Here is a 15,720-nt window from a genome sequence, read left to right on the forward strand (position 1 = left end):
ATGATCAAGTAGGGCTTATTTCAGAAATGCAATGAGGATTTAATATTAGAAAATCAATAAAAGTAATACATAAACCTAATAGGTTATAGGAGAAAAACCCATGTGAGACTCTCAAAAAATGCAGAAAAAGAACAGATGAAATTCAATATCCACTCAAGTAAAAATTCTTAGCAACCAGGAGTGAGGGGGAACTTACTTTACTTGCTGAAGAGTATCTACCAAAAAGTTTCAATAAATATCATGCTGAATAGGGAAATGTTTACAGCATTCCATTTTTAGCACTGTTGGTATTCAGCATTTTCCTGGATGTTCTAGCTAAAGTAAAAAAAAAAAACAGGATGGGTTGGGGAAGATGAATCAAAACTGTCATTATTCACAGATGATTTGATTGATGATTGTCTGCATGGAAAAATCTATAAGATTATGTAAAGAAACTATTCAAAGCAATAAGAGCTTGGTGGATACAAAATAATATTTAAAAAATCAATAATATCTTTATACACCAGAAACATCCAATTATAAAATATAATTTTTAAATCGTATCATTCACCATAGCAACAAAAATATAAGGTACATAAGAACATAGCTAACAAAAGATATTTATTCATATTATGGAAACAGTATAAAATTTTATTGAAGGATATAAGTTTTTTAAAACTGAAAAAAAAAACAGAAAATGCTGCATTTTATAGGTAAAAAAGACTCAATATTTTAAATAGCTATTCTTTCCAAATTAATCTATAAAGTCAATGCATACCAGTCAAACCTTCCCGAGGCTTTTCCTAGACCTCATCAAGCCGATGCTAAAATTCCCATAGAAATACAAAGGGCAAAGAAGAACCAGGGCAATTTTGAATAAAATAAATAAAGGGAAGAATACCCTAAAAGATATTAATATTTATTATACAGTAGGTCCCCCCTTATCCATGCACCCCCATGCTATGGATGCCTAAAAGTACCAAACTCTTTATATACTATGTTTTTCCAATACAAACATAACTATAATAAAGTTTAATTTATAAATTGGGCATAGTAGGAGATTAACAATATAACTAATAATAAAATAAAACAATGATAACAATACTAGAGGCCTGGTGCATGGATTCGTGCACCTGTGGGGTCCCTCAGCGTGGCCTGCGAGGATCAAGCCAAAACCAGCAATCCAACGCCGCCTGCTGCTCCTGCCTGCCTTCCTGCTCATCCCAGCCCCACTGCACCTGCTGCGGGCTTGCACCCAGTCAGTCCCAATTAGGAGAGGCTCATGCCACCACAGTGGTGCTTGCCAGCCATGAGCCCTGCAATTGGTGCCTGTCAGTCAGCTGAGTGGCGCTCCTGCTGTGAGAGCGCACTGACCACCAGGGGGCAGCTCCTGCATTGAGCGTCTGCCCCCTGGTGGTCAGTGCATGTCATAGCAACTAGTTGACCGGTCATTCAATCACTTAGGCTGTATATATATACTAGAGGCCCAGTGCATGAAATTCGTGCATGGGGGGGTGTCCCTCAGCCCAGCCCTCACCCTCTCCAATCTGGGACCCCTTGAGGGATGTCCAACTGCCCATTTAGGCCCGATCGGACATCCCTCTCACAATCCAGGACTGCTGGCTCCCAACTGCTCGCCTGCCTGCCTTCCTGATTGCCCCTAAACGCTTCTGCCTGCCAGCATGATCACCCCCTAACCACTCCCCTGCCAGCCTGATTGATGTCTAACTGCTCCCTTGCCAGCCTGTTTGCCCCCAACTTCCTTCCTCTGCTGGCCTGGTTACCCCTAACTGCCCTCCCCTGCTGGCCTGATCGCCCACAACTGCCCTCCCTTGGAGGCCTGGTCCCTCCCAGCTGCTCTACCTTGGAGGCCTGGTCCCTCCCAACTGCCCTCCCCTGCTGGCCATCTTGTGTCCACATGGGGGCAGGATCTTTGACCACATGGGTACAGCCATCTTGTGTGTTGGAGTGGTGGTCAATTTGCATATTACTCTTTTATTAGATAGGATAGAGGCCTGGTGCATGGGTGGGGGGCCAGCTTGTTTGCCATGAAGGGTGTCCTGGATAAGGGTGGGGGTTCCCTTGGGGCATGGGGCAGCCTGGGCGAGGGGCCTGTGGTGGTTTGCAGGCAGGCCACACCCCCCGGCAACCCAAGCGGAGGCCCTGGTATCTGGGATTTATTTATCTTCTACAACTGAAACTTTGTAACCTAGAGTGGAGCCAAGCTTTCTGCTCGCTCCGTGGCAGCAGCCATTTCTGTTGGGATTTGTTTATCTTCTATAATTGAAACTTTGTAGCCTGGAGTGGAGGCCTGGGCCGGCCAGGGTGTGCGGAAAGCTTGGCTTCCTCCATTGTCAGGGAACCCAAGCCTCCTGCTCGCTTTGTGGCTGCAGCCATCTTGGTTGGGTTAATTTGCAAACTCGCTCCTGATTGGATGGTGGGCATGGCTGGTGGGCATGGCTGGTGAGCGTGGCTTGTGGGTGTAGCAGAGTGGTGGTTAATTTGCATATTACTCTTTTATTAGATAGGACTAGTGGCCCGATGCACAAAATTCGTGCACGGGGAGAGGAGTAGGGAGGGTGTCCCTCAGCCCGGCCTGCACCCTCTCCAATCTGGGACATCCTCAGGGGATAACCGGCAGTTGGACATCCCTCTCACAATCCAGAACCACTGGCTCCTAACCGCTGGTCTGCCTGCCTGATTTCCCCTAACTTCTTCTGCCTGCCAGCCTGATTGTCCCTAACTGCTCCCCTGCTAGCTTAATTGCCCCTAACCACCTCTGCCTCAGCTCCACATCCGGGACCCAGGATTTCCCTTCTCCAGCCGACTACAGGCACCCGGGATCCGGGCTTCCCTCCCTCTGGTCAGCCATAGGTGCCCAGGCCAGCTGCAGCTGCAGGGGATGGTGGGCATGTGGCTTTGCCTGGGCTGCAGCTACAAGTGCTGGTGCCTGGAACCGTGGGGTGGGTAACTGCCAGCCAGAGCCTTCCAGCAGCTGCGGGATGCTGGCTAGGGCCTGCCGGGCTGGGGGAGGGACCGCGGGAGGTTAGCCGGCCATGGAGAGAGACCAGGGTAGGTTGGCTGGCCATGAGATGTTGGCTATAGGAGTGCACTGACCACCAGGGGGCAGCTCCTGTGTTGAGCGTCTGCCCCCTGGTGGTCAGTGCATGTCATAGGAACCAGTTGTTTCAGTCGTTGCAGCATTCCTATCACTTAGGCTTTTATATATATAGATACTATAATAAAGTTATGTGAATGTGGTCTCTCAGCAAAGTAGCACAAATTTTTTTTCCTATTCACAATATCACAGATAGAAAATCCTTTCTTATCATAGATCTTAGCAACCTCCGCATATGATTTTTTTTATTAAGGTATTATATGTGTACATATCTTACCATTGCCCCCCCACCCCACTCCTATACATGCCCTCACCCCCCAATGTTTTGAATCCATTGTCCGCATATGATTTTTTTTTCTTTCCTTATTAAGTTGAGAATGTTCACCTTTTCAGGAAGCACTTTATGACTTTTATTTAGTATATCCGAATTGCCAGCTTCCCTACTCTTGCACTTTGGGGGCATTATCTACACTAATAAAAGAGAAACATGCAAATTGACCATCACTCCACTACGCCTATCAGCCAATCAGGAGGGGATATGCAAATTAGAAGGACAAAAATGGTGACCACCCAGCTGCTCCAGGTGCAGAGTGGCCGGGCGGGGATTGACACCTGCTATGAGAGGGAGGATGGGGGGCAAAGGGATCTCCAGGAGCGGCACTCCGGCACAGCGAAGACGAAGGCTGCAGACTCCGGAGTCTGCAGCGAAGACCAAGACGGCAGACTCTGGCCGTAGTCTGCAGTGAAGACGAAGACGGTAGACTCTGGCCGGAGTCTGCAGCAAAGCAGCGAATACAAAGATGGCAGACTCCAGCCAGAGTCTGCAGCAAAGACAGCAGACTCTGCAGCAAAGACAAAGATGGCAGACTCTGGCCGGAGCGAAGGCCTGGGTCCCGAGTGCCGGAGGAAAACTGGTGCTGGAAGCCAAGGGAAGGAAGGCCTATTGCACGAATCTCTTCGTGCAATGGGCCTCTAGTTAAGTATAATAGGGTTATTTTACTGGAATTGTGAGAAAATACATTTATCTTTAAAGCCCCCCAAAAAGGGGGAGTGGCATTTGAACAGAAGCACTGTGATACCCCTATAGTCCATCTCAGAACCAAGATGATTACTGAGTGACTAATGGATGGGAGTGTGTACAGCGTAGAGACACTAGACAAAGGGATGATTCACCTTCAGGGTGGGACAACGCGAGATTTCATCACACTACTCAGAACAGAGTGCAATTTAAAATATAAATTGTTTATTTTTGAAAATTTTTTATTTAATAGCTTTGGACTGCAGTTGACCAGGAGAAACTGGCACCATGGAAAGCAATACTTCAGATGGGGGTTGGGGCGGTCCTGTAAAGTCACATCATGGGGCAAGGTGAAACAGTGGACAACCGGGACAGAATAGAGAGCCTGGAAACAGACCTGGTCTTAGGCACTGGAACTTAGTGTATGAGAAAAGAGGCTTTAAAAATTCGTGGGGAAAGTACAATCTATTTTGTATCAATATACATAAAATCCTTTTAACATGGTAAATCTAATAAACACAAACTGTTGGCAAGTATGTGGAAAGTAGAAACTCACAAGTGCCCTCATTGAAAAGGAAAAATACTTAGTACATTTGAAAGTGACACTTTCAATTTTGCAGTCCACCCTGGGTTATCTGCACTAAATAAACTTTGGCACATGCATACAAGGAAAGATGTATAAAAAATATCCACTATATTATTTGTGGAAAGAAACAATCAGAACAAAGTACTCAGCAGAATGGACTATAAAGTAAAGTCTATTCACAAAGTAGAATACTTAAGCCATTACAATAAATTACATTTTGATAGAATGTTGATGGAAGAAAGAAAAGTGCCAAATGATTTGCACAATATATACAGGTTTGTCATTTATGTAAACTTTTTTAAACATACAAAAGAATCCTACATGTTAGTAAAAATTTTAAAGTAAGTATGGAAAAAAAATAAAAGTAAGTATGGGAATAATATTCATTTCAGGGTTGTTTTGTTTTTGTTTTTGTTTTTTCATTCGTTGAATGGTCTGAGATAAAATATAAAATGGAAACCTCTGGTAAATTGGGATGATGGTACATGAGTACTTGATAAATTATTTTCTGTACTGATTTGTATATTTGAAATGGATCATACTAAACCACTGAAGAAGTTAAGAATCATCTATAAAAATGTGGCTAAGAAGATCTGAAAAGACCTACATTTAGTTGAGATGAAGTGGAGGTGAACACAGTAGGTAGAATGGAAGGCTAACTGAGCAAATTAAGGTTTAGAGAGGGGGACCCAGAGAGTAGGAATGGGTCAGGAGGGGTCCCACTGTCCTGTGCAGGGAAGAAAAGGAGAGCTCTACCCCTTTTTCTGGACAAGAGATATTTCATTGGCCCTTGCCTTAGGAATGCTCCCAAACTCATAAGCTATTCCATCAAATTCCTTTCCTCCCTTTTCTCGATTCCATTTTTAGTCAGTCACCTCTGGTATGAATCCAGCTTCCCAGGTACCCTAACATTCTTCTGTGGATAGTCTGAACAGCATTCACTGCAAAGGAATCCCTGGCATTGAGAGCATGGTAAATCAAGTGTGGCTTGGCCTTTGAATTAGGATCCAGAAACCCCTAAACTCAGCTTCTGTTCTACCAGTAGCTGCCTGACACTGAGCCTCAGTTTCTTCATCTTCAAAATGGGTTTAATAAGAATACTTGGCTTGTTGGGTTACTCTAAAGTGTAAGTAATATGATGTGTGCAAAGAGGTTACCACATTGCCTGTGATACAGTAAATGTTGAATGAACCAGCAACATCAGCATCCCCTGGGAACTTGCTAGAAATAAAAATTCTTAACATTCTCCCCCGCCCCCCCCCCCCCAGGCCTACTGAATCAGAACCTCTAGGGGTGGGGCCCAGAAATCTGTTTTTTTAACAAGCCCTCCGGTCATTCTGATGACACAAGAGTTTGAGGGCTACGGGGTTCAATGAATCATGACTTCCCCAAAAGCTGAGGTCAGTTAGCCTCCCCTAAAGCACATGGGTTGTGTGGAAGAGGAGTGAATACCTGAACAAAATTAACCTGCTTTTAGGAAAGCGAAGCGGGGAGGCTAGGTGAGTACAAATATGAGCCAACAACATTCCTTGAGTAGATGCTATAAACCAGCTTTGGGTTAACCATGGTGCATGCATCATGTAACCACCTACAAGGCAAGTGGCATTTTCACATGCATAATAGACTCAAAGACTGAAGTATTTATGCAACTTGCCCAAGATCACACAACTAACCAGAGAGCCCAGATGCCTATCAAGCAGTCTGACTAGAACTTGCCTTGGAAAGCCCGCTACCACATGAGGTTTGTTTTCATTTTCCAAGTTTCTCTACTTGTAAAATGGTGGCCTCGCTCCAGATCCATGGAGGAAGCCAGCCGGCCTAGGTCACATCTGCAACTTGTCTCTCTCTAACTCCCTTTACAGATAAGGAAACTGAGGCTAAAAGGAGCTAAAATACTTCTAGTGGCCACTGAGTCTGTCGGCACCAGAACAGGAACTTGAAACCCAGTCCTCTTAGAATACAAAGATATTGGTATCTGTTAAAGGTACATCTGTCATAGCATGAGAGATTTACTTCCTTTCTTCTGTTTATATAATTTGCTTTTAAATCTGGAGGTTTTTTATTGGATTTATTGGGGTGACATCGGTTAGTAAAATTATATAGGTTTTAAGTGTACAATTCTATAATACATCATCTATCTATTGTTCTGTGTGTTCACCACCCCCAAGTCAAGTCTCCTTCCACAACCATTTATCCCCCCTTTGTCCTCTAAATCTGGAGATTTAAACAATTAAGCTATTAGCAGATTTTTGACTGGTATAGAAAATGCTGAAGAGGAAAGATCCTAAATGAGCTATTTCGCTTAGAGAGGAAAGGTCTTCTTTTTCCTTCATAAACCCTCTAAAAAACTGTCATCTGTGCTGTGGTAGCAGCTGTTCCCTTTTTGTATTTGACTCCATAGGGACTAACTTTGGGCTTCTTTTTAAACATTGGAAATCAATGTCAAATCAGCTGATGGAGAAAGCCAATGAAGTTCTTTTGTTCATATTCCCTTGCTATGGGGCACAAACACTCCTCTTCACCAGCATTGATCTGATAGCAGGCATTGTCTGTGTTTCTTACGTTGGTATAAGTACTCTTAACCTGGCATAGGCTGGACTTGCTTTGAACTAAAAAAAAAAAAGAAATCGATGTTTCTTTCTATAAAACTTTTACTTGGGACAGAATTCAGAAGCCTTCTGTTTCTGCTGCTTTGGTCAAATGACTGAAAGATTCCATATGAGATATCCACTCTATTTTCTGCCCTTAAATTCCTAAATTGACCAAGAAGTGGGGAAAGAGTCACAGCAATCAGTCAACCAAAGAAAGTGTCAGAAGAACAACTGCATCTTCTCAAATTATCAGGCTCTGCGATTTGGGTACCTAATTCACTATTGGATCCTTTTCTAGCTTTATGACACTGTATTTCATCTTTTCACCCTATTGAGGTAGACTGAATGATGAGTTTCAGTTCTTCACCCTCACTGTCATGGCTTCATCCTTGGCTAGAATGTACATATTTCTGCCCTCAAAGTTGGGCTATACTATGTGGTTTGCTTTCATCGGTGGCAGAAGGAAAGAAGCAACAGCCCAAAGCCTAGAGATGAATATTTCTATTTGCCATCTTGCTCCTCTATTATTACCGTAAGAAGAACGTGCCCCTCTACATGGAGCTAGGTGGCTGCTCCAGGGAGAATGAGGCATGTGGAGCTGATTTAGCCTAGACCTACCATGAGAAGCAGAGCCACCCCAGAGACTGCAACTGGATAGCTGGCACCCAGTTGCGCCCAGTCCAACTGAGCTGACCTCCATCTACCTACACATCCATGAGCTAAACAGGTGCTGGCTATTGTATGCTACTGAGATTGTATGCTGCACTGATATAACGATGGTTAACTAAAACACTCTTTTAAAAGAAAATTAGATAGATCCACGCCTAAAATGAGCCTATGAAAAATGTGATTATTTTGGAGGCTAAACAGTACCCAATAAGAATACATCCATGGCAATTTGAGATTATTTCCAGCCTGTTTTAAATTTGACAACAATGAGCTATAATTTAGTAATAATATATTAATGTAAATTTAATAGTAGTGTAATCAATATTGGTTACTAATAAAAATATTTATTACCAACCAGCCAGCATGGTTCAGTGGTTGAGCATCGACCTATGAACTAAAAGGTCATGGTTCAATTCCCAGTCAGGGCATATACCCAGGTTGTGGCCTCAATCCCCTGTGTGGGGCATGCAGGAGGCAGCTGATTTATAATTCTCTCTCATCATTGATGTTTCTAGCTCTCTCTCTCTCTCCCTCTCTTCCTCTCTGAAATCAATAAAAAATATATTTTTAAAAAATCTTTATTACCTTCTCAGTGCTATTGTGCCAGTCCCTGTATTCTATGCTGCAATAACACTACAAGGTGAATGTTATTATTCCAATGTGGAAGAATGAATAAAAGATTATTTTCAATAGCTGGCATCAAAACATATCTTATGAAGGGGACTGCCTTGGTTAATGGCCATAAAAGATAGATAATATACACATTTCCCCCCTTTTTCTCATTCCTTCTTTCCTCCTTCCTGCTGCTTGGAAATTAGAGTAATGTCTGGGACTGAGCTGAGGCCATGAGAACCCCTAAATGGGGTGGAGAAAAAAGCTGGAAGCCACATGAATCCTTAGTGGTTGGAGCCCTAGACTGTCCATCAGTAAACTTAATGGGAAAGAAAAAAAATCCTCTCTTTTTATCATCAAGTTTCTATTAATCACAGCCAAGTTCTGATAGGGGAAAGGGAATTGGACAATAACCAGAAGCCAAGCTTACTTAGCTGACATCTGGGTTAGAACTATTTTCAAGGTGGGGGAACAGAGGGTTAAAGAGATTAAGTGACCTGCCCAAAGCCAGATACGGGATAGGACTAAATTTGGGCCAAGGTCTACCTGGCTCAAACCCCATATTCTAACTTATTCCTTCTCTCCTGATTTCTGCCTCTCCCTTGGAGCAAACACAAATACTGCATTTTGAATATTGAACTTGTCTCCCTTGTCAGCTACCCATCTGCACTCTCACTCTTCCTTCCAGCCCTGGGGGTTAGCCATGATACCCTCAAGAAAATTGACCATTTCCCCCAACTTCCTTAACTCTCTCTAGGGTAAATGCATATGACCAGTATCCCTGCTAGAGTGCCCCATAACACAAAATTAGACATTAATTCAGCCATATCTTCCATAAGACGTTTATTAAAGCTAGGCATAAATACATTTTCTCCTTCAAGTTGAGTCACAGGGAGATACAAGGAGAATTTCTAAAAATATGAGGATAACACATTCAAATCAGTTATTAAATGAAACTAGAGGTGTTTAGGGTATGTCCTTCAACCTCCTGAGATTGATATCAGGGGAAAACATGCCCTTTCAAAAAATATTCTAGAATGCCATTGTGGGAGAGAGAATGCTAAGATAGCCTGACCCTTCTGACATTTCTTTGGATCAAGTCTAATAAATTTGTTCTTAAAATAAGTTTTTTCTATTATGAAAATAGTTGTTGTGTTCATTATGGAATAACTACAAAATAAAGAAGGATTATAACTCACTAAGAACCACTGTTAATATTTTTGTGTTTTCAACTTGCAGTCTCTGCTTCATAAATTTTTTAAGGCCTTGCAATCACGTGGCAGATAATAAACTTACATGGGTAGTGATTGTTAAAAATAACTTTTTATTTTTCAAGTTCTGAATGCAGCTTGAAAAATATTCAAAAAATAGAAATAAATATGCTAAAATAAAATCACTCAGAATGTCACAGCCCAGAAAAAATAAAAAACATTTTAGTGTTTGTCCCAGCAGCCTGCCTACTATATATTTTTACATGATTGAAATCAAACTGTAGAGGCCAGATTTTTAAGTAAATTCAACACAGAAACACCCAGTTTCCATATAAAAAATGTTGCAAACAGTCTTTCCCTTAGAAACCCAATGTCCAAGGTCATTAATATGAAACATAAAGAAGTAGAACATCATCACTCATGTTCTTTGCCGAAGAAAATGGCTAATTTATTGCTCTTTGCAACTCTGATTTTATGGAAGGAAAACAGTATGATTTGTTTAATAATTTTTTGGGGCACAGTATTCCCAGCATGTAAATAGTTTTGTCATTCTTAGTAAGTGCTTGCAGAATAATACCAATTATTGTTTCAAGTATTTTTCAAACATGGCAACAATATTCATCTGAATTAGGGTGGGAAGAATGTGGCCAAAAAAAACACATTTTCTGGTACAAGAAAAAGAGCACAAACAAAAAATGCAGAGCTGAGAGACCCGCTGTCATTGTTTGGGCTGCTCTAACCAAACACCATGGTCTGGGTGGTTTAAACAATATTTATTTCTCACGGTCCTGGAGGATGGAAGTCCAAGATCAAGGTGCTGGCAGATTTAGTGTCTGGTGAGAGCCCACTTTCTGATTCAGCTGTGTCCTCACATGGCGGAGGGGGCAGGGGAGCTCTCTGGAGTCCTTTTTGGTTCCCCCACCCCACCGCATCCAGCCAAAACAGGTGGAGTCATCTTTATAAGGACACTAATTCTATTCATGAAGACTTCATTGGCATGACCTAATCACCTCCCAAAGGCCTACCTCCCAATACTATCATGTTGGAGATTGGGTTTCAACATATGAATTGTGGACAGGGGGAAGAGGGACACATTCAGTCTATAACACCCTCTTCCTTCCTTTTCATCTTTTCCTTCTGTCCACTAATACATCTGTTGTGTTCGTTTACAGAGGACATGGCTTCTTGTTACATCTGTGTTTCCTTTTTCCCATTTCCTGTTCCCACAAACTTCTAGGGACTGCCTCCACTGAATAGATGAAGACAGAAGGGGGAAGCAGTAACTCACCCTGAGGACCCATACAGAGGTGCAGGGGAAACCCTGGCACAAGGACCCTCAGAGTTCCACAACTCAGGAATTACATTTATAATAAAATGAGTCCCCAAAAAGCCATGTGACCACTGCCCGTCCTAGAGGTCAGCCCATTACAATCATAATGTATATAAAGCTATGCATTGTAACCTCAGAGCAGCATTGTGTTGCCCGCCTGGCCAGCATGGCTCAATGGTTGAGCATCAACCTATGAACCAGGAGGTCACAGTTTGATTCCCAGTCAGGGCACATGCCCAGGTTGTGGGCTCCATCCCCAGTGTCCAGGGCATGCAGGAGGCAGCCAATCAATGATTCTCTCTCATCATTGATGTTTCTATCTCTCTCTCCCCCTCCTTTCCTCTCTGAAATCAATAAAAATACTTTTTTAAAAAAGAAAAGAAAAGCCCAGGAGTTTCTCATCTTCATTCTTGTCTTCTTAAATATTAAGTATAACTCCCAAGAATACCACTGTCCACTTCTCCAAAAGATCTGCCTCTCTCATCTATACCATCCATCCCCACCAGCCTGGTGCCTCAGTGGCCTCTCTCCTCTTTTGCCTCAAAGAGAAAGCTGTTGGCACTCTTGTCTCCCACTAGACTCCTGTCATTCTAGACAAACTAGAGTTTCTGGTCTTCTTTTGGAAGGAGATGGGGAGGAGAGTTAAGAGAACAAACAGTAGGTGAACGAATGCTGTGGTTTACATCACATCCTATATTATGGTCCAGGATTGAGTGATTTAGGAGGAATGAGATGTTGGAGGTATATGGAGAAGAAACCAATGAGACTGAGCTCAAAGCATCACTACTTCAGGGACACAGAATGCGAAGCACTCTTCTAAGATATGTCCAACCTTCTCATGTTACAGCACTATTGCACAAGAGTCTGGATTGAGGGACATTGGGGAACAAACTCATTTCATGTGTAAAGTTCACACAGAGGGCATGTAAGAACATATATCACAGCAGAGAAGTAGCACTAACAGCCTCCACCAACCCTCCACACCTCTACCTCCCCGATCTGTACCACAACCAAGTCACAAGTTACTAGGTCACAGTTTAAAATATAAGCCCTCCAGGATGAGAGTGATTCACAGGTTGTCCAATTAGAATGGCTCTTGACCAAAAACAGCCTTAGGATTCCCCTCAGCTTCACTAACCTTTAGACAAGGCTTCATGCTCTAGGCCCCTGACCTCCTTTTCTTAGAAAGCCTTCCTTTCTTTTTTCTCCCTTTTCTTTACTTTAAAAGACTTGCAATTATAAATTCTTTCTCTGTCCTTTGTAAATCTTCCACAACCCAGAAATGTCTTTCTGATGGACCTGGGAGCCATCTCTTTGAAATGCAATCATCAAGAAAGACAGAGTTCCTGTCCCCAGTCTCTGTGGGAAGGTAGGAGTCTAACTCTGAGAAGGGCCAATCAGCAGGCACATATGGCCTAGTCACATTGACCAGCCTCCCTACTAATGTCCAACAGCACTTTTCCACCAGCTCAGCCCCGCACTGAAATATTCTCCCATCTTTTGTTTCAGCAGAATTGAATTCAGTCTTTCCTATTGCAGGTTCTAAGATGAAGACAAACTCCCACTAGATGTGAATGAGGAAGCATAAGGTCATGGTGACCGCTAAAAGCCTTCTTGGGATCTGGAGGCAACCCAGACTTCCAATGAAGCTGACATCACCATGGATGGAAGACAGAACAAAGACATAGGGATGGGGTGGGGGGAGTCTGATTCCTCAAGGACATCACTGATATCCTGGGTCAAGTCTTACCCCAAACCTGCTCTCCCTCTCAACTTTCCAAATACATGACATAATAAGTTCCTTTTAATGTTTTGGCCAATTTGGGTTAAACATCAATGATGAGAGAGAATCATTGATTGGCTGCCTCCTGCATGCCCCCTACTGGGGATTGAACACTTTTGGTTCATCGCAACCAAAAGTGTTCTAACTGGTTCTTCTCCTGTCTGGAGTTTTGAGCACAGCACTTAGATCTCATTTTCCCAATTATAGCAAAGCTAATACTTACATAGCATTTGCTATGTGCCAGAAACTCTCTCAAGCACTTTATGCATTTAATTTATTTAACCCTCACAACACCACCATGACTTAGCCTGGCCAGTGGTTGAGCTTCTCCTATGAACCAGGAGGGTCATGGTTTTATTCCTGGTCAGGGCACATGCCCAGGTTTCAGGCTTGATCCCCATTGAGAGGTGTGCAGGAGGCAGCCAATCAATGACTCTTTCTGTCATCACTGATGTTTCTATCTCTCTTTCCTTCTCCCTTCCTCTTTTTAAAATATGAAATATAGAGAATAAAATTCCTGATGAAAATAGATCATAATTAACATATTATTGTGTGCTTTAGAGTCTGTTTTATGATTTTATTTATGTTGAGTTGGTAAGACAGTCACATTGTTCAAAATATAAAAGGTAAGAAAGGATATATGGTGAAAATCTCCCCCCATCCACTGTTGCCCCAGAGGCCACCATGTCTTAAATCGTTTTTAAATAATAGAAATAAAACGTTATAGATATAGTTGAAGTCTCCTTTTTTCCATTCAGTGCCTCCTAGAGACAACCATTATCTGAATTTGATGCACCTTTCAATGCCTTTTATGCGTTTTACATACATATTCATGTATTTGTGGACCCCAGAGAGTTTTGTACTGTGTGCTTTTTGTAATTCACATCAATGGTGTCATACCTTTAAGCACTATGCTATTCTGCTAGTTTAGTCTTTTTAACTGCTATCCGATATCCTCGTGTGTGACTATACTGTACTTTATTCATCTGTTTTCCTATTGAAAGATAGAAAATTCTTTCCTATTTTTCAATAATACAAACAATGCTGCCACTTTGGTGTCTAAATTAAAATAGTGTTTAGTGCCATTTCTCCCCCGATGAATCTATAAATTCAAAATAATGGAGCCAAAATCTAATAAGATATTGTATGAAAATTGATAAGCTAATTGTAAAGTCCATCTGGAAGAGAAAACAAACAAGAATTGGCAAATATTTCTTGATAAAAGGCAGGGATAGTTGCCTTTAGTTTCATAATCTGCTTTTTTTTTTTTTTCACTCAGTATATTATGCTGGGAGAGGAAGGAGCACCCAGGCACCTCTGAGAGAGAAAGGTGTTGTTCTTGCCCTGGAGGATGTTCTATCTAGTTGGGATCCTGGATACGGTGCCTGAGAATGAAGCCAACACAGCAAGGGCCGAACAAAAAGAATCAAGAGACACTGAGCTGGACCCTGAAATACCATAGCTAGAGCCAGTCCTACCTCTGCCCTTGTTGTTATTTAGAGAATAAGTGTCCTCAGGTGCATACCCTATGTTAAAGGAAGTTGGGGGGGGGGGGGGCAATTGTTCTATTTGTAGCCAAAAAGCATGCTGACTGATACAATGTCTTACAATGACTGATTTAATCAATCATGGACTATTGGATTTTTTAGTGATTTTACATTTTTTTGCATCCTCCAGCCCCAACAAAATACTGCCAGAAACATCCTTGTTGCTAAATCTCTATGTAAGTTCCTCTATGATTATTTTATTATATACTCCTAAATAATTCCTTCACAAGTAGAATTACTTAACCCAGAATATGGAAAGAAGAGGTTTGCTTGATAGAAAACAATGTAACAAAATTTTAAATCAATAGAGAAAAATGAAAACTAAAAAAAAAAAATCTGAGTTCTAACCTTGTATCTAATGTCTCCTGTTTCACTTATCATTTCAAAAGGGTCAGGACATCTTCCCATTAGGATCCCAAGGCTTTTACTGTATTTCCTACCAGTAGAATAGCAACAGTAACAATGATCACAGTTAATATTTATTAAGCATTTATTCTGAACAGCAAGGTATTCATATATAATCCCATTTAATCTTCAAAACAACCTTGTTAAGAAGATACCATTATTATTCTTACTTTCTAAATAAGGGGATGAGACTTAAGGAGATAGTGACTTGTCCGGGATCTCGCTGCTGCAGGAAGGAGCTGGGATTCCAGCCTGGGTCTTGCTGCTCTCACTCCTGCTTCCCTGACCTCTCCTGGAGTCCTTTCTTCTCTACTTCCACATCTTTCCATCCAGTTTCCTGGCTTTGTCGTGTGTCCTTTTAGCTAACATTGCAAGAATAAATATTAAAAGAATCTAAACGAATAAGTGCCAGAGTTGGCGAACGGCAAGTAAGCAGGAGTGTTCCCAGCAGCCTAACCTCCTCCTTCACTTGTCTCTGAGGTGGGGCTTACCTGCAGGGATGCCTTGCTCTTGGTGGAGCTGAGCAATAGAAAATGTTTCTCAGTAACATTCCTGTGTCATTGGCATCATGGTCCTTCCTTCTCTTTCAGAACGAAGTCAAAACCCTCAGCAAGTGCTACCAAAGGCCATGCATAAAGATAAAGATCCCGTGTTCCAGACTCTGTTATTGCTTCCCCAGCACCCAATCCTTTCTCCTGCTTCCCCACAACTCCTCATTTCCCCCAGAGAACCATGGGGTGCCAGGGATGTGGTTTCACTGCCAGCTTGAGAAGTATGGCATGAGGCTTAAGGGTAAGCCCTCCAGGATAAGAGTGATTCACAGGTTGTCCAATTAGAATGGCTCTTGACCAAAAACAGCCTTAGGATTCCC

This window comes from Plecotus auritus (assembly GCF_963455305.1).
Source record: "Plecotus auritus genome assembly, chromosome: 3".
NCBI classification, from domain to species: Eukaryota; Metazoa; Chordata; class Mammalia; order Chiroptera; family Vespertilionidae; genus Plecotus; species Plecotus auritus.